Source organism: Podarcis cretensis (genome assembly GCF_951804945.1).
Source record: "Podarcis cretensis genome assembly, chromosome: 12".
In the NCBI taxonomy this organism is placed as follows: domain Eukaryota; kingdom Metazoa; phylum Chordata; class Lepidosauria; order Squamata; family Lacertidae; genus Podarcis; species Podarcis cretensis.
Window position 1 is genome coordinate 44,982,547 of NC_137181.1, and position 25,166 is coordinate 45,007,712.

Genomic DNA, 25,166 nt, shown 5'->3' on the forward strand with positions numbered 1-25,166 from the left:
GGGGGTCCTCCCCTAAACCCTATAAATTAATAAATGCCAGGATTTGGATTAATTGGGGTATCAATTAAAGCTGCAGAGCTTTGCCAGACTGGCAGCCCTGCATAGGGAAGTTTTAAATGTTTGATGTTGTATTGTGTTTTTAATATCTTGTTGGGAGCAGTCCAGAGTGGCTGGGGCAACCCAGTCAGATGGGCAGCATATTGTATTTATATTTATTATTATTTCAGACAGGGGGCATTCCCAGCCCTGCCAGGGATGAAGACCGTCTGCATTCAAAGCAAATGCTTCACCACTGAGCTATGACCATATACAGTGCTTTTTTTTCCTGGGGGGATGCAGGGGTACGCATACCCCTAAACATTTTGTGAATCTAAGCTTGGCCTCATTGAGGGGCAGTATCTCAATATGAGTAGGAAAATGAGAGTACAGTGGTACCTTAGGTAACAGATGCTTCAGGTTACAGATGCTTCAGGTTACAGACTCTACTAACCCAGAAATAGTACCTTGGGTTAAGAACTTTGCTTCAGGATGAGAACAGAAATCGTGCAGTGGCAGTGCAGCAGCAGTGGGAGCTAAAGTGGTACCTCAGGTTAAGAACAGTTTCAGATTAAGAACGGACCTCCAGAATGAATTAAGTTCTTAACTGTACCCCTAAACAGTTTTTTAGAAAAAAAAGCATTGACCACACACACACACACACACACACACACACACACATTTGAAAAGATATCTATAAACAGCTATGGTGGGTGGATTCTAGCTACCGAGATCTGATCTAACTGAAGTTTCCAAGCTGTCTTTAAGAGCAGCCTCACACTGCAGTAATCCAGCTCAGAGTTTACCGTGATGTCTGTCACCTTGGCTAGGGTATCTGAGGACTTGCAGTTTGTAAAGGGTGCTGAGAGCTGTTAGGAGATTCCTGTTGCCCATACAGGTCTATAGTTCTCGGGCTGACTTAACAACCTATCCTTCTTCCCAGGGATCTCTGGAAACTGTAGCTCTGTGATGGGGGTGAAGGTGTTCTCAGCATCCTTGACAAACTACAGTTCCCAAGATTACTGGGGGGCTGGGGGGCTGGAGCAGCTTAAAGTGGTATGATACGGCTTTAAATTGTTTTAAATTTAAATTTAAATTGTTGGACTCTCAGAGGAAGAGAGGAGAACTAGCCCCGCTGTACATCGGGGAGGGCTGTGTGGAGAGAGTCTCTTCCTTTAAATTCCTAGGAGTTTATCTCAGTGAAGACCTTACTTGGAAAATCAATACAACCCAGGTGGTTAAGAAAGCCCAACAGAGACTCCATCTCCTCAGAGTATTGCAAAAGAATGATGTCAATCAACATCTGATGATCTCCTTCTACCAGTCCACAATAGAAAATGTCCTTTCATACTGCATCACAGTGTGGTACGCTGGTTTGACATCAACTGATAGGAAATGCCTACAGAGGGTGGTGAATACAGCACAAGATACTATGGGCTGTCCCGTGAATCCGCTGGATGACATTGCGGAAGACCGTTGCCTCAGGAGAGTGAGGAAAATTCTCAGGGATGATTCACACCCTGGCCGGCACTTTCTTGGTCTCCTGCCATCAGGCAGAAGATATAGAAGCATGATTAGTCGCACCAACAGGGTAAAGAACAGCTTCTATCTGTGGGCTGTTAGGCTGCTGAATGAAAAGATAACAACAGGTCAACTGACTTTCGGGTTTGGTGTGTGGGGGGGTGTAAACGAGGGGAATTAAGACTAAGAGAGCTGAGTCAGGGGTGCTCGTGTAATCTCACTGTATACAAGTTGTACAAGCGACAATAAAGTATTTCAGTGTTAAATGTATAGTGTAGATGGGCCATGAACAGGTAGCCAGACCATAGATAGGGAGAGGGGAATATAAGATACAATCCAGGCAACTTTTTAAGATCCATTTATTTCCATGAGAAAGATAAATGTTTTGTTTACCAGCCTTGATTGAGCTGCTAGCTAGGACCATTTTTGGACAGGGAAGTTTGTATTTTACTATGTGTGCTTCCTTCTCAGAAAACATTAAAAGCCCCATAATAAGACAAACCTCCTCTTGGCTACTTTTGTGTCCTGCCTGCAACCTAGTCTTACATTTTGAAAGAAATCCAGTGCATTATTTCTTCAGATTTTTTGTCAGGAACTGTATGTTTGCTCCATAGTAGTTCATTGCACCCCCTCATTCGGTGGCTAATGGGTTTTGGCACCTGACTGCATATTTGATATTTTATCCGTAACGTCGGCAGCATAATAACATTTTCTTTCTATTACTAACATCACATTTCCTCTTTTCAATCCAGCTTTGACAAGCTTGTTATTAATTATTGTTTTTGTTTATAATACAAGTTAATTATTTTCTGGCATAGCGCCCAGAAGCAGATTCCCATTAATCTTTGATCTGGAGAAATACAGCCTCATTCTAGAAGACTTCATAATTATACAAGATTGGCAGGCCTAACCTGTGGTCCAGTATTATCAAGAGCCAAGAGGCCATAACTGTCCTGGTCTTATGCCAGGAAACAGCCGTTGTGGCCCTTCGCATTCTCAGAAGCAAAACAAAAGGGCAATTCTGAAGAAACAAGAAATAACAACATTCGCTGACGTTTCCGCTGTGTCTTTGGCCATTCAGTGCCACTCATTGAAAATGAAATGTAACGCCAACAGAACTGACTCAATCTATTGCAGATATTAATATTGCGCAGTCTGAAGCAAATGGAAGCATAAGAACTGGCTCCATTTTGAAGAAATCATTGTCCAGACCCATCAAAATATTATTCAAACTTTCACTTGCAGAACTCTTTAAAAACAGAACATAAGCATCAAACATGCATTCAAAATATCCATACCATGTCTTGCGCTGTCCAGCAATGGCTCAGCTTCTTAAAAATACAGTGGTACCTCAGGTTACATACGCTTCAGGTTACATACGCTTCAGGTTACACACTCCACTAAGCCAGAAATAGTGCTTCAGGTTAAGAACTTTGCTTCAGGATAAGAACAAAAATCGAGCTCCAGTGGCGCGGCGGCAGCAGGAGGCCCCATTAGCTAAAGTGGTGCTTCAGGTTAAGAACAGTTTCAGGTTAAGTACGGACCTCCGGAACGAATTAAGTACTTAACCCGAGGTACCACTGTAAAAGGTAACCTCCAAAAATCCAAACTGTCTCTCTCCTCCATTCCAGCCTGTCTTAGCCTGCCTAAGGCTATGCAGCTTCTTGGAGAACGATCATCGCATGATTTTATTCTCTGATTTAGAGAAGGGTTAACAATGCAACACCCTTCAAAATGGTGAATTTGCAACCATATAGCTTTGTCACCTGACCTAAGGTTACAACACTCACATGTTAGCTACCAGAAAACAACGATTAGGTAGCCATCAACTCAACAGGAGCTCAGAGACAACTTCGAAAACTACTGTGGGAAAACCCCAATGCTATCAATACACATTTTCCATTTTAAGCCTTCATTAATACACATACATTTTCCATTTCTGTGTCCATTAAATCCATTATACATAATACAATCAGCATACAGTTTGCATGCAGGAAATATCATATTGCTGGTTCCCCTGACTCCCACCCAAGACACACAGACAGACTTACCCTTGTAAGTAAGGAAGAGATATTTATTCAGGCTTGGCAGCAGAGACAGTGTTCAGGACACACAATTCAGGAGGAGTTCAGGAGCGGGGCAAGAAGCTCATAACTGGATGGAAGTGCAAAAGATGTCCCAACAAGTTTCCACATCCCTCCCACCAGCTTTTAAAGATGAAGCACGGTATACTCACCAGACCTTGTGGGAATGCCAAGGTTGCTAGTGCACAAACTCCATTGTGGTGGCTGGGTCTGCTGCCATTTGTGAAATAGATGCCAGGTTTTAGCTGACAAGACTTCAGCCTCCTGTTCTGGCTTGGGTGGGGCTCATGACATCTCTGTTACAGCTGTCTTCATCCTGTTTGTGGACAGATAAATTGGGGGGAACATTTAACCAAAATTCTTCCTGGGGAAGATAAAATCTCCAATGGTTTTTTGAGGTTGGGGTTCATCACTTCTCAGTGATGGCTCCAACCTGGTAGAATGCTCTGTCCCCTGAGACCAGGGCCCTGCAGGATTTAACTTCCTTCTGCAGGGCCTGTAAGACAGAGCTATTCCGCCTGCTTTCAATTTGAACTTAGCCTGATCTTTTATTCCACTTCCTTCCCTCCCCCTCCCCTTTTTATGAAGATTACCCGCTCTGGGATCCCACAGCTAATTCTCCCCTGGTCTCCTCGCTGGCCCAAATAGGACTAATTTAGCCAGCTAGCCCTGGTGATCATCTAATGTTTTTTGGATGGATTTCCCCCCTAAATTGATTTTTGAATTCTGAATTTATTGTTATTCACGTTTTATACTGTATTTTATGCTGTTTTTTTGTTGCATCAATTAAGTGTTTTGAATTTGTTGTTAGCCGCCCTGAGCCCAGTTTTCTGAACCGGGAAGGGCAGGGTATAGATAAATTATTATTATTATTATTATTATTATTATTATTAGCAATGACAATGGCACAGCTTCTTTCTGCCCCTCCCCCCGGCCAAGAAAATGTTATTTGTTCTTTGCTGTTGCAGGTGACAACAGCAGCAACTGTGTTGGCAAGCCAGCTGGCTTTTTTTTTAATCCCCCACAATGCTATGAACCGCCTATCATTCTGGGCCACTCAACTGGGGCAGGGGCAGTGGCAGATGATACCAAAAATGGGAAGATTTTTATGAGAAAGCTTTGCAAAATGGGGGTGAGAGAAAGAAAGAAAATCAGGAATTTTATTAGAAAAATGTCTTCTGACAAATCTCAGTTTGACTTCAATTACTGCCTTTTCTGCTGCAGATGCCCTGAGGCCATCCTGCGAGGAAGAATGAGGCACGACTCACATTATCCTTTCTCCCTTGCTTCCCTTAAGTGATCAAGTGACACTTGCATGTGTGAAATGAAGAACAGATGGCACTTCTCCTCATTTGTTTCAGGGCTGCCTCTACATATATGGCCTTTTAAATGTGTTTGGAGGGGGGTTAGTGGTATTGTTGTTTTGTTATTATGTTATGGATCTTGTGTTTTCATACTGTGATCTTTGGATGAAGGGCGGTATATAACAACATATCTCTTGATACCATGGCATTCAGTAACAGCAGAATGTGTGAGTGGCAGCCACCATGTCAGAGGTGATGTGATGTTGTTTGATTACAGTTCCCATCATCCCTGACCACTGGTCCTGCTAGCTAAGGATGATGGGAGTTGAAGTCCAATAACGTCAAAAATAGGGTCATATACTCAAGCTTACTCAAAGTCAGTCTGCATACTTGTCACAGAATACAGAATCCAAACATTGTATTAACCACAGTTGTGTTACTATATTGGAAATTGTATGGAACTGGAAATCCCAGCCCCATTCACTCTTAAAGATGAATCCCTCACAAATTAATGCAAGGCTGTCCAAGTTCTTGATGCACTCTGATGGATCCTGAGTAGGGATGGATGGATCAGTCTATTTCTGGTGCATGCCTGTTTCATATGTCCACTCTGCCTCATTTCCACATCATTTTGTAAATATTTGAAAATTCATAAAAATGCACCTTTCAATTTAATTTTTATGAAATACACTTTTTCCACATGCTTTTACCCCAAAATACTAATTTTTGCATGCATTTTGTATACATCTGAACGTGTGCATTTGTATAGGCATTCAAGCAACTGATTTTAGGCTGAGCAACAGATCCCCACTACATGTGTTGTGTCTGTCTGGACACTACATTCCTGAAGATAGTCAGCGTGATTTGAAGGACAGTAATTTGCACTTTCCTGGAGAGATTTAGGTGCAGCTCCTTGCTTGATCTTGTCTCCCATTGTCTCCCAAGATAGACAAATGCCAACAGCTACACAAAGGATTAAAAGCTTTCACTCCTGCTTTAGGACATTAGCAATGCTCTGCAGGGCTGTTTCCTAACAGGCAGAAAAACTGACAGGAGCCGACACTATTCAGTTGAAGAGTTGTGTATGTGTGTGTTGAACTGAGAAGTGCACTGCAAAATTCAGAAAAGTGCAGAAACAGAAGGATAACTTGCTCTAATCCGTGCATTCGTCCAGGAAGTGCAAATCATAATTGGTTTGCTTAAATATGTGGCCCAGACAAAATCATCAAGCGTCGCTAGCCCAGTGGCACCTCAAGGTCACCGAAGAACGTGAAGAAGAATAGAATACATAGCTTTCTGGGATAGCTTAGAGCAGTGTTTCCCAACCTTGGGCCTCCAGATGTTTTTGGCCTACAACTCCCATCATCCCTAGCTAGCAAGACCAGTGGTCAGGGATGATGGGAATTGTAGTTCAAAAACAGCTGGAGGCCCGAGGTTGGGAAACACTGGCTTAGAGTGACGTTAACATATGAGAGTGCTGGAGGTGAAATAGTTAAACAGGTTACCCAATCAGAACCCAGGGGATGGAGTCAGAGGGACTATAAAAACAGCTCTGGGAGGGGCGAAGAGGGGAGTTCGTTGGGTGGTTGGCTGGAGTGGGAGTGAATGGGAATAGAGTCTGTGGGTAGGTTGAGTTAGTGTAGCAATATAATCTGAGTCAGGAACAGTTAGGAACTAGGAAGACAAGTAAATATCTGAGAGGTGGTTTAGTGAGTGAGAGCAGGTAGCAGAAGTTATAGGTCTGGATAGGCAACCCATGATTGTAATTGACCGATACCGTTTATGAAACCACACGCTTGTTAAACTGTAATAAATAAACAGAAGTTTATGTTCCAATTTAACCCTGACTGGACTCAGTATTGTACCAGGTAGGGCCTGGGTGGGGGCAGCGAGAAATAAAGTGGTGGCACAGGGATCAATAGACGGTGAAACGTCCGGGGACCCTGTATGATCATATTGGTTTGCTTAAACATGTGGCCCAGACAAAATCATCAAGCGTCGCTAGCCCAGTGGCACCTCAAGGTCACTGAAGAACATGAAGTAGGATAGAATACATAGCTCTCTGGGATAGCTTAGTTGGTAGAGCGTGAGACTCTTTATCTCAGGGTTGTGGGTTTGAACCCCACTTTGGAACAGTGTGTTGGTGACCCTCATGGTCCCGTCCAACTCTATGATTCTAAGTGGGCACTAGGGGTGCAGAACGTCACCTGCTGTTACCAGTTCGCCCACAATGGGACAACGAGAGAGTGATGGGAGAATGAGGTACAAACCATAACACCATGGTTCAGAGGGTTTCTGAGAATCACAGCAAGAGTTCAACAGTGGTGAGAGAGAACAGTAGCTGGGTTCATTTGGCAAGTACATGGAGGAGAGTGGCAATGTTGCAGGAGTGGGGTGTGAAGATGGGGTGTGGGGAGGGAGAAATTGGGGTGGGGAGTGTGTCTCAAATCTTTTTGCCGTGTGAAGTTTTATTGAGTTTTTGATAAGCAGCTTTCCGATTTAGCCACTCGGCTGCCGGCTGGAAGTTTTAAACGAATGTTAAGTAAGTCTTAGTTATCCACTTATCACTTTTCAGTTCTTGCCATCTGGGGAGATTAACATTCATGCAGCACTTTAACATGAATCCATTTTGCTTCATTAGCTTTAAGCAATAAATAAAACTGAATTTCTAGAAGGTCCGCCAGCCCATTCCCTTCGGCCTTTATTGCTGCAATATACTGAGCTGCAACACTCCACCAAGGCAGGCTACTATTAAATTCAGGTTACTTCACCGTGAAATGGATCACTCCAGTGAGCACGTGAGAACCGCACACCAAAGGCAGAAGGACTGAGCCGTTGCCAAATGGGGAGAGGAGAATATAGCTCATAAACATAACCGAAGCTGTATTTAAATTAAAACAATGTAATGACAACTGGAGGCTGGATGCCAAGAGCAGGTGAGCGTAACAAGGCCATCAAAATCACCTTTCGAATCATAGGGCACTCTGCGGGCCATGTATCTCGTGGTGTCTCTGGAGAAATATTAAATCAATAAACCACCTAAAGGTTGCTGCCAGTGTTCTATAAAAAGACTAGTTCTTTCTTTCCCTCTGCTGAGGGGCAACATAAGGGCAGAAGATATATTTGGAAGAAAACAGGCAGGCCATTGCACTGCAGCCCCTTCATATTATGACTCTTGAACATCTACAGCCATTTCTACGTATCGTTTCTCTCGGACACACCATCTTTCTTGGCTGCAGATGTAAGAATTCTTGCGAAGCCTAACCCTACTAATGAGCCTTAAAAAGGCCAATCGTGAAGGAGACATATAGACTGGAGAGTTCGAAAATGCCAACCAAGCATATTGCACCTACTTTCCACCTATTCTGAAGCTCTATGCAAAGTGGGGGACGCGGGTGGCGCTGTGGGTTAAACCACAGAGCCTAGGACATGCTGATCAGAAGGTCGGCGGTTCGAATCCCTGCAACGGGGTGAGCTCCCGTTGCTCGGTCCCTGCTCCTGCCAACCTAGCAGTTCGAAAGCACGTCAAAGTGCAAGTAGATAAATAGGTACCACTCCAGTGGGAAGGTAAACGGCGTTTCCTTGCACTGCTCTGGTTCTCCAGAAGCGGCTTAGTCATGCTGGCCACAAGAACCGGAAGCTTTACGCCGGCTCCCTCGGCCAATAAAGCAAGATGAGCGCCGCAACCCCAGAGTCGGCCACGACTGGACCTAATGGTCAGGGGTCCCTTTACCTTTACGCAAAGTGGATGTGGTGTCCATGGTCACATGGACATCAAACGTTGAAAGCATATGGTTGCCCCCAAAGAATCATAGGAACTGTCATTTGCTAGATTCCCAGGACCACTAATAATTACCGTTCGCAGGATTCTTTGAGGGAACCCATGTGTATTCAGTGTATGGTGTGGGTGTGACCATGGTCAATGCTGCATGGAGCGAGATTTGCCCTCCTTGTTCTCCGAATGTTATTTGGGGAACAGGACTGGTTGAAAATAAATTTGCTGGTGCAGGAGCTGGAAACCTGTGATCCACCAGATATCACTGGACTCCCATGACCCTCCAATGAGCTTGGATAGCAGTCATGGATAATGAGAGCTGTAGTCCAGCAATATTTGGAGGGGCACACTTTCCCCACTTGCGTGGCCTAAGACCATTTTTTTAAAGGCTGAAATATTCACATCGAATTAGAACAGATACGAATGTTACGCGTCACAAAATTCTCAAAAGGACACCAGCTTGATTTATATGTTTTCCCACCCACATTCCTACCAAACTTAGGTCAGTACCCCTAAATCTTTCCCCCCCTCTCTATTTCAGGGCAGAAAAAACATTTTTGCAACGAGAGGGCCAGATTCCCTGAATGCAGGGGCCGCATACTAATGGTGGAAAGAGTGGGTGGAGCAATGGATGAGCCTTTCACTTTCTGCAGTCGTCTGCATTCCAACCACACAAAAGCCATATGTTTCAATACACCCACCCCCAACAGACATTTCTCCATCTTCTACCATTAGTTACTTCAAGTACACATTGCAGCCATATTTATATTGAATAACCAGATTCATGGTAGTTGTATTTGCTTCATATAATCCTTATTCATTTGCTTCATCTCTTCCAGCAGCAGCAGCAGCAGCAACAACAACAACAATCCAAATAGTCCACAGAGCTTCGTGTGCTCATAACTTCTTTCCATCTATTTTTCTTAAGAAGCAAAAGCTGGATGAGGACCACTTGCTGGCTAGTGTTGCAAATTACACTTTCAAGAACTAGGAACCTAGGCCATTTCCAGCTGCTTCAATGACCTAGTTCTTTGGGTAGTCTTCCGGAAAAAATATCCTGTCAAATTCTCATAATTATAAGCAGCTGGAGCTACGTAGCCCTATCAGTTACCTTGATAGAACTTCATGGCCTCTGAAAATTGGTCTCCATGGAGTAACTAAGAAAAGGATCTGGCCCAACTCCCAAGTAATGACCTCTCCTGCTTAAGGGAGGTTAATTTTCACGATCCTCCTCTTAAATCCTCTGTCAATCTTATACAAAATCTTCGCTTCCTTTAAGCTTAAGAGTTCTTGTTGTGGATTTCCTCAATGGCTTTAGTGGAAATCCTGTATAAACTATATCATAATTATCCTGATTTTGACGCCTTACCTCCAGCAGGTTTCTGTGTGGAGAGAGACTGGAATATGTCAGAATTAACCATATCAGAAACCCTTTTCTTTTCCTGGCTTTATTCAAAGACTGAACCCATCCACAAAAAGACATTTAAATACCAATGAACCTTAAAATGCCTTACCCATTACTACTCTGAATGGCTGCCAAAGAAGGAAGGTGTAGCAGGTTGCACCACATGTTACAGATTTAGCAGGTGCATTGTACAAGGTATGACCAGAAAGTTCAGTGAATGGTCACAGAAATTGGACAGTGAGAAATATTCGAACATACATGCCTTACATTCCTTCAAAGTAGGCCTTTAAACACATTCAAAAATCACATTTATGCTGTTTTGTGCCAAAATTCACACCCTGGTAGATGCTCATATCCAGATCACCAAAAGCTGGTGTAGCCAGGACAATTCTGGAAACTTTGCATTTCCACCTTGCACAGAATAGTCCCTTACTCAGTATGACAACAATGCACTGAACCAGGAACATCAGCTGGCAGCTTTTTCTCAACACGTACCTCTCCTTCTGCAGTTAACGAGATGATTTGATTTTATGGAAACATTTGGGAATTTGGTTTAATCTGGAAGATGCTGGGTATAATGGAAAGGTCCGTAGCGTTCCTAAATCAGACTTCCGTGAACTCAAATTTGAAATCGGGGGGGTGGGGGAGAAGCTTCCTCAAAACCCCCATTCGTGTTTGCTTAGTTGTGCACATTCAGAATTCACTCCATGGAATAAGGATGGAGGTGATGGTGGAAGGCTTAGCCCCAGCTTCACATACATCTAGGCCTCAGACCAGCGCTTGGCAGAAAACTTTCAAATCAGGGGAACAGAATAGTTATTCCTCTCGGTCATGGCTCTTTGTTCCAAAAGAAATGACAAGATGCAGAAAGTGCAAGTCACAGCCTACATGCAGCCTTTCCGCATTGGCACATATTTTCCAGTTAAACAATAATCCCCACTGTTGCAGGGTTTACCAATCAAACAATGGCCTGCAGCAAGACATGTCCCTACTTGAATGCTGCATCAAGGAAGAAGAAACTTGCACCAGCAAAAGGAAACCAGAGAAAAGAAAAGAAAATGTCACTGGGAGGAAAATACAACAGAACAATTGCATTGTAGTCTCATAATATGCTTTATATGGGTGCGTGAGAGAGGAAAATGTAGAATGTGCTCACTCTTTTAAAAAGCAAGTGATGACCAGATTCTTATCTGGTCCACTAGGTTTTACAGAAGGTGATATGTGTGTGTCTTTCCCCCTTCCTATAGGGATATATATTTCTTTTTTAAAAGGTCCTGTAAGAATAAAATAACCTAGCTGTAGAATTACACCTGGTGTTGTTGTTTTTTAATAAAGAAATCATTGTTATTATTACAGAACAGACGCCATATCTGCTTAAAAGAAATTCAATTTATACTGGAATTCAGTTTCTCTGGCCTCCATGTTACCATTATGAGAAACTTAAAGGATGTAATAGAAGGGAAGCTGTTGTAGCCCCTTGACATTTGAGGCTGGTGTTACGAGGGATAATAACTGAGTTAGTAGGGAAAACTAGGGATGGCTAGCAGCAGCAGAGGAGACTGAAAATGTCTGGATAAGGCCCAGAGCAACCTACTTAAATCTGATTCCTCCCAGACATTGTTGAATTCCAGCTCCCATCAGCCTTATCCGGTTTGGCCAAAGGCTGAGGATAATGGGAATTTTAGCCCAGAAACATATAGACAGACGGTCCTAGGTTTGTGGTGGCTGGTCTACAGGTTTCACAACAGTCCTGAGGAAGGACATACAGTGGTGCCCCGCAAGACGAATGCCTCGCAAGACAAAAAACTCGCTAGACGAAAGGGTTTTCCGTTTTTTGAGGCGCTTCGCAAGACGAATTTCCCTATGGGCTTGCTTCGCAAGACGAAAACGTCTTGCGAGTCTTGCGGGTTTCCCCCCCTTTCCCCCCCTTTTTCTAAGCCGCTAAGCCACTAATAGCCGCTTAGCTGCTAAGCCACTAAGCCGCTAATAGCCGCTAAGCCGCTAATAGCGCTAATCCGCTAATTCGCTAATAGGGGTACTTTGCAAGACGAAAAAACCGCAAGATGAAGAGACTCACGGAACGAATTAATTTCGTCTTGCAAGGCACCACTGTACAAGTGGCTTGTGTCAAAGAAAGTAAACAAGAAATTGAGCTGAGAATTCTAAGTGTTATGTACCGAAGTTCTCACCCTGGGCCAGCAGGGGGATACTGTAGATAGTTATGCAAATAAGGGATCGAAAGTGACGTTCAGTGATTGGATAGTTTTAGAAAATTGTTACAGTTACATTGTACTGGAGCTCTATATAAGCAGGCTGACTGAACCCTTCAGTTCAGTTCTGTCCTGGCCTGTGAATAAACAAGAGCTGTTTGAAGAATCGCTGTGTCATCTGATATGTTCACCCACAACTTAACACTAAGAGCTTTACATAATTGCTCTCCCATTGAATTGGCAATGCAACCAATACAGCAGGCATAGGGGGGAGAGAGAGAGAGAGAGAGAGAGAGAGAGAGAGAGAGATATTTATCCCCATTTGCAGAACACAACTTCCAATCCCAAGATGTGTTTTCACTGAGCTCCTCGGGTGTTTAGTACTGTATTGAGGCTCGACTATGCTCCAATTTCTATAATTGTGCAATTGCGGCAGGCAGGTTTGACAGTGAGCAGCACAATGGATGGTTGCGCTTTGTCCACGAAACAATAATCCAATAGGAACCTCCTTTTTTTTTTACCTTTTCTGACGAAACAAAGGAGACCGATTTACCTTGCAAAACTGTAACGGAAAACTTGCGGGAAGACATTGTAACATACCAATTGACTGCTATGATTGATCAATAGCTGTGGAGAGGCTTACCATACTAAAGAAGGTCCTGTGATCTTTGAAATAGGGGAACTTTTACTTATCATTCTTGGGAGATGGTGAAATGAATGCAAATGAATGAGCCATTGCTCCAATCAGTATGAAGTGCCCTCTAATGGCCAGCCTCATTCTGTTTGATTCATCATTTAAAGAATCATGCACATCTCCAGAATGTATAAATAGTGATCATTTAGGGCATATATTTAACTCCCAGATTTTTCATAATCATTTGATACACAAGAACACTTTAATCCCACGAGGCCACAGGCAAGCTACAAGTTATGTAGATTGACTGAATGTCCTGTAAGATCAGTAAAATAAATGGATGTGCACTAAAAATAAAATAAAATTGTGGCACTGGGCCCGGATTGATGGTGGAGATTTAGCGTGTTAAAGGTGAACTTGTAGAACAGCATTTTCATCCAGCAAATTATGCTTTCTGCAAAAATGAATATAAATCAAGATACAAGGGGTGCAAAGGAAGGAAAAGACATTTCCTCAATATGGGGGGGGATGGAGAGAGACACACATTTTTCTTTAGCGCTCCTGGCTTGAAGGCAAGAGCATCATTTTTCTTCTTCCATTAGAAGAAGCTTTTTTTCCTGAGACGTTACAAAGAAAATATGCACTTTGGATGTATGTAAAAGAGGGGTTATATCGAGCACTTGAGCAGAAGTTGTTGGATAAAATAGAGGACTGTTCACCATTACAGCTATTTACATGTTTGCACTAATGCGAATGTAAGAGGAACCCAACTAGAGCAGACCAAAATCTAGTTCGGCATCACAGATGCCTCTGGAAAGCAAAGAAGCAGGGCTTGGAGACAATAGCCCACTCCATTCTTGCTTCCCAGCAGGTGGTAGCCAGGTGTGTACTTGTCGACATGCAGAGGGCCAGGAGGCCAGCTGGCAAGCCCCAGCTATGCCGTCTCCTTCCATCAGCCCATGCTCCGACATAAACCAGCGACCCCGGCTTCCAAAGCCAGGGCACGCTATTAGCAGAGTGTACTGCACACACGGAATAGGGGTGAGGCTTGTGGAAGCATACTGCAACTACAGATTTATTAATCATAAATCAGGACAAAGAAACATGTCGTCTCTCTCTCTCGTGTTGTCTCAGAGAGAATGGGGAAAAACAAAAGCTATACAAAAATGGAAGTTCCCAGCATACTGTGCTGGAATGTAAACAGGCATGTGACATGGAACAATTCCACATGTCTGTTCCTTAAGGTGAAATGGAATTCTCAACAGTACTAGCCCCAAGTATGGACGTTCTATATGGCCATTGATAGATCCCTCCAGTAAAGGTTGACAGAGTTGGGTATGCTTAGAGAAAATTAGTTCACTGCTGCTTCAGAATGTACATCCTGAATCAACAGGTTCAAATTACAAGAGGATTTCTGCTAAACATTCCTGATGGTGTGAGCTGCTTGATGGTGAGCCATGCTGCTTCAGAAAGTGGTGGACTCTCAGATGATGAATGGCCACCTCTTATGAATGCTACAGTTATGGATTTCCTGCATCAGTGGGGAGTTGGAATGGGGGAGCTGAATGAATGAAACTTTATTTGCGTGAGCCATCAGCCATAGCAACAAAAAACATTGTGTAATAATAATAATAATAATAATAATAATAATAATAATAATAATAATTTATTTATATCCCGCCCTCCCCAGCCAAAGTCGAGCTCATAGCGGCTAACAACAGTAAAAATAGCACAGTTTACATAAAATCAGAGTCAATTAATTGAAATACATTCTAAAATCAATCAAGAATCAAATTAATGGCAATCATTGGGCTAGAGTTCTATGAGGATTACAGAAGGAGAGAGGGGGTCAGGCTGTGTCCTGGCCAAAGGCCTGGTGGAACAGCTCTGTCTTGCAGGCCCTGCGGAAAGATGTCAAGTCCCGCATGGCCCTAGTCTCTTGTGACAGAGTGTTCCACCAGATTGGGGCCACGGCCAAAAAAGCCCTTGCTTTAGTTGAGGCCAGCCTAACCTCCCTGTGGCCCGGGATATGTTTTTATTTGAAGACCGTAAGGTCTTCCGTGGGACATACCAGGAGAGGCGGTCCCGTAGGTATGAAGGTCGTAGGCCGTATAGGGCTTTAAAGTTAAAACCAGCACCTTAAACACAGAACAAAATAAAAAGTCTATTATATAAAACACAGTTTAGGGTCCTGAATCAGCAGTCAAATAGGTAAAGGTAAAGGTACCCCTGCCCGTACGGGCCAGTCTTGACAGACTCTGGGGTTGTGCGCCCATCTCACTCAAGAGGCCAGGGGCCAGCGCTGTCCGGAGACACTTCCGGGTCACGTGGCCAGCGTGACATCGCTGCTCTGGCGAGCCAGAGCCGCACACGGAAACACCGTTTACCTTCCCGCTGGTAAGCGGTCCCTATTTATCTACTTGCACCCGGAGGTGCTTTCGAACTGCTAGGTTGGCAGGCGCTGGGACCGAGCAGCGGGAGCGCACCCCGCCACAGGGATTCGAACCGCCGACCTTTCGATCGGCAAGCCCTAGGCGCTGAGGCTTTAACCCACAGCGCCACCTGCGTCCCGCAGCAGTCAAATAGTGGACCTTATTCTGATTGCCCCAGCTAAAAACCTTGCAACCTTTGCAGTTATCTGCTCCACTTGGTCTGCAAGGAGAATCGACACTGTGGCAGTGGTTGGGCAACCCAGAATGGTCAATAAAAGAGGCGTGATAATCTCGTTCCTCAGGAATTGTAAAGAGTGCACACGAGGAGGGCATGGGCCACTGATTCGGAGCTACCATAGCTGCAGGGACATGTTGTTTGTATGGAATCTGTTGGAATCGTCCCTCAAGTATAGCCGAGGGCAGTACATTCAGTCTTGCGAGGGTAAAGGGACATCTTTATTTTGGAATTGCTAGATTATACAGATAAGGGTGCCAGGGAGTCAAAGTCGGAGGATGGAAAATGGTCATACCATGAGGGAATAGGGGAGCTTTGAAGTTGTTTTCGTACCCTGTTGTCAGGGAACTGCCATCAGTGCCGGAGGGAGAGAGCAAGCTCCAGAGGGATTCCAGAGAGCGTCCTGGGATGGGAAGAGGCAGCCCATCTTCTGGGGAAGAGAATCAACGTAGCACCTGTGGAGAAGGGGGACAGATGGGGGAATCGGCGAGGCGGTCCCTGGACTCCTTGCCGGGGACCAGCGGGGAGAGTAAGGGTCCTCCGCTGCCTACGCCCTCCTTGCGCAGAAGGCTTCCGCGCAGGGAGAGTAGGAGGAGACTAGGCGTCAAAGAGCTTCTTTGCTGGAAGAAGTTTAAGAAACGCCCACTGACGGATTCTGCCAGCGATTGAGACAGCCAAGGTTCACTCAGGCAACCCAGCCAGGTGTTGGCACCGGCTTACGCACGAGCAACCCCTAGAACCATTACACCTGTGATTCTACGTTTTGCAGTCCATTAATGTGTCAAATCCAGCCTTTTCCAACCGGGTGCATCCTCCAGATGTTTTGGATCACAACTCCTATTGTGGTCAATGGTTAGGGAAGAAGGTACAGTGGTACCTCGGGTTAAGAACTTAATTTGTTCTGGAGGTCCATTCTTAATCTGAAACTGTTCTTAACCTGAGGTACCACTTTAGCTAATGGGGCCTCCTGCTGCCGCCACTTCTGTTCTCACCCTGAAGCAAAGTTCTTAACCCGAGGTACTATTTCTGGGTTAGCGGAGTCTGTAACTTGAAGTGTCTGTAACCTGAAGCGTCTGTAACCAGAGGTACCACTGTATGTATGGGACAGCTGCATATTGGACTCGATGGTCCTCAGGGTCCCTTCTATGCTTCTAAGATAGTGGCCACAACTACATCTAATAACTAAGCACTCTATGAATTGTGCATTGAGAAAGAATCGCTGAACTGGACACACCACCAATCAATTTCATTGAAACCGAAGAGCGAACTGATCCCTTAGCGTCCAATGAAATTGACTGCAACAGACAGCCAGATTCGCACGTATGAAACATCTGCCGTACATCAGACCATGATGTCTTGCTATGACAGCTACTTTTCAATAACACTGCAGCAAAGGACACTCAATACTGCTTAGAAGGTAACCTCTGTCTCCAATAATAACCCCTTTCCCAAATGTTCTGCTTGCAATAGCTCTCAGCCTCCAACAGCAGCCTCACCTCTGACAATCCTCCCATTACACAAAAACCGTCATTTTATCAGGATATATTACCTGTTATATCTCAGCATGTGGTTGTATATGCCAGAGTTTATAGCAGCAGAAATGAGATTGGAGGAGAATAGTGAGGGTGCCGTAGCTCACAGGTAGAGTAGATGAGGTCGGGGTCCATCACTCAACCATAGTTAAAATCCTCTCCTTAAATTGTGGTTAATAATTTCAGGCATATTCAGAGTGTTTACTGAACAATCTAGCATACTTGTAACCTTTGAAACAACTACTTTAGAATTCTAATATTGATATGAGGGCGGCAGGGCTGGGGGCTGGAAGAGATCACTAATAAATTCAAAGATAAATTCATATTCTCATCTGCCAGATATCGCTCAGCATTTAAATGTGTATCCATGTTCATTAAAAAGGGATATATCTATTTCTCGAATGGGGTCAGAGCAATGGTCCTGCTATGCTCGAGATCCAACAACCCTGGTATTTTACACCAGTGGTGTAATGCCAGTGTAGCTTACACTGCAATTCTACATATCCCTACTCAGAAATAAATTCCATTGAGTTCAATGAGACTTCGGTCTTCGGTCAGGGGCGGACTTCGGTCTTTCAGATTTCAGCGGCGCCTTGTCTGAGGCCAAAATTCAATGCCAACTGCCTCTCACCTTATGTTCTGCTCAATTCACTACGTCATAGTTGCAGCACCCTGCAGCGCCCCCTAGGCTTGGTGCCCAGTGCGGCAGAACTGGTGGTGCTGCCCTAAATCAGCCTCTGTTGCCTCCCAGGTAAGTGGGTAAGCTTTTAAAGGTTTAAGGTTTTATTATGTTTTATATATTTTGGAAGCAGCCCAGAGTGGTTGGGGCAACCCAGTCAGATGGGTGGGGTACAAATAAGAAACTATAATAGTTATCAGGCAGCAAGGATACTCATCGCTAAGCACTGGAAAACTCAAGATCTACCCACACTGGAAGAGTGGCAGATGCAACTGATAGACTATATGGAACTAGCCGAGATGACCGGCAGAATCCGAGACCTGGGAGAAGAGAAGGTTGAAGAAGATTGGAAGAAATTTAAGACTTATTTAAAAAAGCATTGTAATTTGGTTGAATGTTAAGATGGAGGCTAGATCATAAATAATTGACCACCACTAAACTAGATGTAATTAGGATGATAAGTGAGATTGAGGGAAAATTTTAAACCTTTGGGAGAACCATTAGATTATATTCTAAATGAATGGGATATAAGAATGTAAACAGGATCATAAATTGCGGGGAAGAATTGACAAAGATGCAAGTGGGAGCGGAAGACGTGAGGGAGTCCAAAGAAGTTAAGAAGTTATGTTATGATATATGCTACATATATATGCATTTATGTTTAAAAATTTCAATAAAAATTGATTTAAAAAAAAGAAAAGAAACTATAATAGTTATCATTATAGGGTTGCCATACGTCCGGGATATCAAAGGTGGAATTGACATGGGGGGGGCGGTTCTGAAAGGTGGCGCTTTGTTCTGGATCTTAGGCATGTCAATTGGTTTTTGTTGGGATGCGTCCAGGGAAGCGGGGGAAATTGACAGGCCCCCAGCTGATGCCAGCCCACCGGCGGGCGGGCGATCTCCAGTCCTTTGATCAGCATGTAACTGCGACTCAAGCTTCAGAAGCCTTCAGAAGCTGAGCATGCAAACCAGCAGAGATAAGAACTCTTTGCAACAGAAGGGCAGATAGAGGCTGTGTAAAGTGAATTTACAGGCATTTTATTCAGCATCAGGACCAAGGGGAAAACATGTCTTCTCCCCTTCGTGTCCAAGCAAACAGCATAAGCAAAAGCTATACACACAATGGAAGTTCCCAGCAGGCTGTGCGGGAACGTAAACAGACATGTGACACGTAACAGTTCCGCACATCTGTTCCTCTTAAGTTGGAACGGAATATCGTAACAGTTTTTACTATATCATTATGGCTGTAGCAGTGCAGATCCTGGGCCTTCCCAAAATCCAGCATAACTGGATTGCACTGTTAGCTGCATTAGGTAAAAAAGGTAAAGGTAAAGGACCCCTGGACAGTTAAGTCCAGTCAAAGGCAACTATGGGGTTGTGACGCTCATCTCGCTTTCAGGCTGAGGGAGCCGGTGTTTGTCCACAGACAGCTTTCCAGGTCATGTGGCCAGCAGGACTAAACCACTTCTGGGGCAACGGGACACCGTGACAGAAACCAGAGTGCACAGAAAAGCCGTTTACCTTCCCGCTGCAGCGGTACCTATTTATCTACTTGCACTGGCGTGCTTTTGAACTGCTAGGTTGGCAGGAGCTGGGACCGAGGATTGGGAGCTCACCCCATCATGGGGATTTGAACCGCCGACCACCTAGGCTGCTATCCTAAGGACACTTGGCTAGGACTAGACCCCAGTGAATGCAGTAGGACTTTCTTCTGGATAAACATGCGTCAGATTGTGCCGCAACTTCCTTGTTTTAAGAGAATGAAAGAAGCCTTGTGGGTTTGCACTCTTCGCTCACGACATACACAGCCATTGCTCTAGTTTTCTTCCTTCTCCAGCGTAATAGTCTCAGAGCTGTCTCTCTGTTTATTGACAGGTCAGATCTAGATGACAAGCAGCTGCTTGTACCGCAATCCTTCTAGGGCCGCACTGCTGCCGTGCAATCTGCCCCATCCACCAGGTGTCTAAGGTGGGCCGCTGAGATATACAATTCAATGGCATATTTTATGTCAGCGGAATTGGCAGGCAGCCTCCACCTGACTCTTGACCCCAAGCTTCCCTTTGGCTCGGTCTATCTCTCTAACCACCTGCTTTCCGCTTTTTATCAGCTTTGAAATATTGCTGAGATAAAGTTCCACCCCTGGGCCAGTGCTGTGACCTTCATTCTTGCTTGCTGCTTTTCAAAAAAAAAAAAAAGTTGCTTACACTCAAAGCTTTTATAAGCTAGCTTCCCAACAAACTCTCTGCATACCTGTGAAATGAAAAATCCGATGGCATCCAAGCAGGCTTAATGCCCAGCTCCATTTTCACATTGCAGCAGCAACAGCCACTATGCTAACTAATGGCATAATGACCGCATAGCAAAGTTGCAGTTGGGGAAGCTTGGAGAATTTGATTCTTGTGAATTCTGACAAGAACGATATGATCCGCACCTCCCAGCAGAGGTGAGATTTGCAACACAGTTATCCATGAGAGTTTACACATCTCCAAATGCTTTGATGTAAAAATAAAATAAAATAAAATAAAAATCAATATTGTAATGACAAGAGTTTCTAATTTAGAAGTATTCCTTTTAATATTAAGAAGTTGGTAATGCAAGAACTTACTCAAAAGTTACATGATCCAGGCAGTTGCACAAGTTTGTCTTGGAGACTCTGGAGAATAAAATTGTTTCAGATGCACTGCTTATTCCTTTTGCCGCAACCATTAAAAATATGTGTTTAAAAATGCATATTCTGTAATAAATACATTTAGGGATGTGTACTTAGAGATAAAATACATAGAGAAATGACTATGCCAAGAGAAAGCACATATTTAAAAAATGCATATTAAAGGATATATTTAAATATAGCAGCAAGTCTATGGCACAAAGCTAATGTAGCACCACTCATATACACCCCCACAGTGTCACTAATAGCTCAATCTCCCAGCCAAAATGTTATGCACTAACAATGCTATCCATGAAGGAAGGTGCCAATAAACACAGCAACAGCAATGCTATGATGTCATCCAGTTCGGACATACTCTCCAATCACAGCACACGAGTAAGCAGCCATGTCACCAATGGCAATCCCCAGGGATATGGGGAGCACATTCCAGTGCCATTTTTTCTCAAGAGGGGGAGATTCCACATATCACTTTAAGAGAGCCAGACTGAGGCACTGCCCAGATTCCAGAAAGTGGGGAATACTTCCGTGAACATGCCTGCACCAAAGTACAACCATCTGCAGAGCCTAGTGTCAGGAACGTGCCCCCCCCCCAGAGTGCAGGGGATGAGTTAAACTCAGAGATTGAACTAAATGAACGAGGGTCCGACTCTGCAGAGGAGAACTGGCTTTCAGAATTGAGAAAGGGCAGTTCGACTCCCCCTTCCCAGAGAAGACTCTATTAGCTCTCAAGGAGAGGGAGAGGTGGAAGGTGGCCAGAGGGTTGCTAGGCAATCAGCAGAGAGGTCTGAGTCTGGGTCGAGTCTGAGTCTGGCAGTGAGGAGGAGGGGGAGGTCAGGCTCTCAGTCCCCGATTCAGGTGCCTGGATAAAATCAGAAGGCAACGGAAGGGCAAGAGGGGAAAGGTGGGAGTCTGGCGTCCTTCCTGCTGTGGGAGGAGCGAAACTTCAGGCTGACCAACAAACGTAAATGCGAGCGGATGAAATGCCGTGCTCTGGATGTGTCTTTTTGTAAAATAAATGTACATAAAATTACCGGAGGGTCATTACTTCTTATTGGGGCTTGATTGCCTGCCAGAGATCATTACACCTAGGAGCATGTCTCCCCTTTCCTTAGCAAGTAGGGGGCGCACATTCATATACCCTTCAACAGCCAGGACACTGGGGTTTTCTGTCCCAAGTTCTCACAGGAGTCAGCATACTTGCACAAGACCAAAAAATGAACATATTTTGGTCCAGAGAGCCAGACCAAATGTGCTGGTTCAGGGGGGGAGGTTACCGTGGGGCGAGGTCCAGGACCTGAGTTGAGGGTCGGCAGACAGTCCTCCTCGGGCGAAGCGGGGTCCACAGAGGGAAGCCGGGCAAGGACAGGAACTCTGGGGGAAACAGGACTGGATGCTGGCCGAAACAGCTCATCAACGACGTTGCTCCCGCAACCTGGGACCGGGCTGACTGGCCTTTATCTTCTCTGAGGCCAGGGGCGGTCCCGGCCCCCAGGAGACCCGCCTCTCCTGGCCTTAAGGCGAGCACTCCTCCTGGGAGAAAACAGTTCCCTTCGCCTCTCTGCCCTGAGCCTCTGCAGTTCAGGAGGGGCTGAAGGGTTACTGGGCTCAGGGGGAGACTCACCTGTAGGCACTGAGTCCTCAACCACCTCTGGAGCCAGAGTGGATTCACCTGGTTCCTGCTCCTGAGGATCCGGCACAGGTGCAGGCGCTTCAGAATCAAGGCCCTGCCCCAGTTCAGCCGGCCCTGGAGGCAGGGACTCCTGTGCAGGCTGGGATTCCTCCGGTTCAGCCTCTGAATCGGATTCCCAGGCCATCACACCAAAAAATGGGACATTTAAGGATCCAATCAAAAGCTGGGTTGGTTTCTGTGATTCTCAGATGTCCCACTTAAATCAGAATGGTTGAGCGCTATGCATTCATTTTTAAGACAAATAAATTCTGGAACAATTGAGATGTTTAACAAAAAAAAGTTTCACTAATTTGCACCAACATTTCAAAGTAAGATCACACCTAGGACATGATATTAGATCATTCCACTTATAGACAAATGAACGAACGAACCAACGAATGACTGAATGAAATTATCCCTTTATTCTCCAGGGGCAATTTGTTTATTACTCCCTTTTTAATATCACCAATTAATATTATTCTAATGCATGTTGCACGATTACTGTTTGATTGTTCGGACTGTAAAGACTTCACATGTTTGCATCCGTAATCAATTTCAAAGAAAGTTATTTTTAAAAGTAACATCCCTCAACTTGAATTTTACATCCGTGGGGAAAACTAGGCATATCACAGGAGTGGGGAAACAGAGAGCAAATGCACACCCAGAACTCTGCAAAGGGGAAGCAGGTATGAGGAAGCTGCTCAGAGACAGGAGGTGCAACAGCAAAGTGGGAAGAAGGGTCAAGCCCTCCTACCATGCTGTTGCTTCTCACCAAATCATCTCCTCAGAGAGCTGCTTTTCCCTCACAGAAGCAACTATGCTGGTTCTGTTGCCTAAGTTTGCAAGCAAGGTGTCATTCCACCTTTCGTCAAGACTTTCACAGCTTTCATGGAACAGGTTTCTGTAGGTGGTTCCGAGTGGAGAGTTTCTTCCAAGTATCTGAGCTGTGATAGGAAAGACCTTGCAGATTTTTTGCAAAGAAAGAAGGGAGAGTGATATTGGAAGTTTAATATTTATTATTCAATCAGAGAAACAAAATGGAGAATGCTGGGGATGGTTGAATCTGTCTCTCTCTCTCTTATTTTTTCCCCAATCTTAAATTCAGTTTTCCACTTCTCCATATTGGTCAGTGAATTCATTCGTTAAAAAAAAAATCTTCATGAAAATTCATCAACACCCTGGTGCGAATTTCTCCTCATGTGCACATTTGTGCTCAATAGACACATTTTTGCAATGCATTTTCCCCATAACAGAAAGCGTTTTGGTATGTTAACTTCACTGATATATGCATTTTAATGCACATTTTACCTCAGTATATGCCTTTTTGTGCATATTACTTGGCTGTAGACCCAAGATTTGGAGAAGGATGGCTGTGTTTCGATTCTTCTATCATTTTAGAAAGTGTGAATTAGGTAACTTTAAGTTATCTTTAAATGCAGTAGGAGGCACATTTTCCCCCTAGCCCTACTGTAACCAGTATGCAATGGGGAAATGGTTGTGCCCAAGGGAGAATACTAGTGACACTAGTTATTGATTACTGGTTTGTTTTATTATTACATGTCAATACATAAGCACATTGTTTACTTAGGTTTATGGACCTTGAAATTAAGGGGTAGGTAGTAGCCTTGCATCTAGGATTGTTTTGCGTAACTGTGATCAGTGTGTAGTTTGAGCTTTTATTAAAATGTGACCATTGTTTATAATGGGAAACTATCCTGTGGGCTCTTGTTTTGAATCGTTTGATTACAGAGGACCTTGTAGAAAGTGTAGCTGGAAACTCTGGCAAACAACTTATGCTATCACCAAAAACATTTCTTAAACTAGTGCAATTATGTACCTGCATTGTGTGCATCTCCTTCACACTAATGTTTCTCTGTGTGCGTACCCAGCCATGTGTACAATCTTGCAGGGAAAATTGTATGTTTCTGAATTTTTAGTTTGCTTTTGTCTAATGCTGTGAAGCAGTTTATAAATCTGTAAAACATATGAAATAAGTTTTACTTTCATATGTGATCTTGCCTTATTTTCCCATGACTTCATGTGTTTTTGTCTCCTATCTCTTGCATTGTGAAATTATATGGCCTCGGTCCTGTATACCTGAAGGAGCGTCTCCACCCACATCATCTAGCCCAGACACTGGAGTCCAGCGTCGAGGACCTTCTGGCTGTTCCATCGCTGTGAGAAGTGAGGTTACAGGGAGCCAGGCAGAGTGACTTTTCAGTAGTGGCGCCTGCCCTGTGGAATGCACTCTGTGAGGTGAGTGAGGCTGAAAAATTTCAAAGAATTGTGACTAGCCCAAGGTCAGCCAGCAGCTGCATGTGGAGGAGCAGAGATTACAAGTCTACCACTCTTAACCCGGTTCACCAGATTACAAGTCTACCACTCTTAACCACTACACCACACTGGCTCTCAGTGCCTGAGTAAGCAAGGTCAGCCCAAGACTAGTAGGCTGCCTAGGCAAATGTTCATGCAATTCAGTGGCTTACCCAAACCCAAAGGCTTCTGATTTGAGCCCTGGCGCCTACTCAGCAGCCACATTATAAACAATGGCAACATTAAAGCCATAGATAATTGAATCAATTTACTAATGGAGCAAAAGAATGGAAACAAAACCTGTGTCTAAAGAGGAGCACGCAGAATAGAATGCCAACAGCTAGGAAATGCCTTCCTCAGTGGAAAAAGTCTTCACCCGATAGTAAAACGAAAGCAAAGATGTGGACAGATGGATCTCTTGGGGGAGAGCATTATGCACATGAAATCGTGACAAAATATACATCACCACACGGCAGTGTACATTATTTGTACACAACATTTCCTACCACATTTCTACCATCTGTGAAGTCGTCTTTATAGGGCTGCCCAAGAGCAGAGGGTTTGCCTGACCACATGTTATAAAGAAATGGTCATCACTGGGATATTTCTTGAACGGCCAGATGGTTGATGGTCCAATTGCACTTGTGTGTGGGAGTGCTGACATCT